Source organism: Parasteatoda tepidariorum, chromosome 2 (assembly GCF_043381705.1).
Source record: "Parasteatoda tepidariorum isolate YZ-2023 chromosome 2, CAS_Ptep_4.0, whole genome shotgun sequence".
NCBI classification, from domain to species: domain Eukaryota; kingdom Metazoa; phylum Arthropoda; class Arachnida; order Araneae; family Theridiidae; genus Parasteatoda; species Parasteatoda tepidariorum.
Window position 1 is genome coordinate 16,794,405 of NC_092205.1, and position 1,143 is coordinate 16,795,547.

Sequence of the window (1,143 nt, forward strand, 5' to 3'; positions counted from 1 at the left end):
AAACCTTTTCTCGAGGTTTTAATTCTCGTGTAACGCCAATGCTAATCCGTTATCTGAAAGAATCTTCCACAAAGACTAGCTGGATCCAATGCTTGATTCAGAAGTTAGCTTAAAACTTGAGTTGGTTTCAAAATTACAAGACTGCGTAGTAATGCATTGAGCTGTAAAACTGAAGATGGGTTAGCTGTTCAACGTCAGTTATGGGATTAAATATAACTTTATAGCTTAAACCGGAATCGATCAGGAGATAAATTGCTAGTTTTCCATTGAGGCGATCTAGATTCGAATCCCAGTGACAGATAGCTGATGCGTTTTCTGTTACCGTCTTGCACCGACCACAATATCCCCCATAGCAGAAGAATCTGGAGTTAATCCCCTTGCTGTCGGGCAATATGTGAGTTGATTTCTTGATTTTCCTATCCATATAAAGAAACTGCGAGTTAGTTCCTTCCTCCATGGTTACTTTGTTTGAATTTTTAAAAGAGTTCCCTTGTCTTTTTGGTGAGTTCAAAATGACAAGGCAATTGAGATAAACATTCATAGGCTAGGGGTTTGCATTCAACCCATTGCGAAAGCAAGTAAAAAATCATATTTAAAAGCTATTAACGTTAAATTTGCACTCAGAAACTGAAAATGTCTATAACTAGCATATTTTTAAAAATCTAATTTTAACTGGCAAAAATTAAAAATAATAATTGAAAATGCCCCCAAAATAACAAATTTTATAAAAATAAACCATGGTTTAAATATTTGTATTTTAATCCTTCATACAAAAGTGAATTCATTTGAGCAATATCTTGTTTTCTACTAACAATATGAATCATTGTTTTAAAGCAGGAAATAAAGTTTTGAAGAGTATATCGTAACGTAACGTGACGTAATTTATTTTTTACTTTATTTGCTTTTGCTATCAAATGATTTTTCGTCTTGAGTTTTCACTGCAGACATAAACATCGGGATAGTCTAAGAGACGACATTTATGTACCTAAATTGGATTGCACGAAATATAAATAGAAATCGTGTTTCGAAGTTACTTAAAATTATGGCAAGGTAAATAAGCTTTCTTTTAGATATAAACATTTACTTTAGTTATATCTTTAAATGTAGCTGTGTTTTTCAGTTATAGTATATATATATATATAT

At 31.8% G+C, this 1,143-nt stretch overlaps 1 protein-coding gene across 1 annotated transcript in view; it reads left to right on the forward strand.

Moving 5' to 3' along the window:
• Positions 1–908: 908 nt before the first annotated feature.
• LOC107442257 (sn-1-specific diacylglycerol lipase ABHD11-like) overlaps positions 909–1,143 on the forward strand; it is a 22,568-nt gene continuing 22,333 nt past the window's right edge. Inside the window, exon 1 of the mRNA XM_043050303.2 lies at positions 909–1,050. The gene's annotated coding sequence lies outside the window, so the exon portion shown is untranslated. The remainder of the gene's footprint in view (positions 1,051–1,143) is intronic.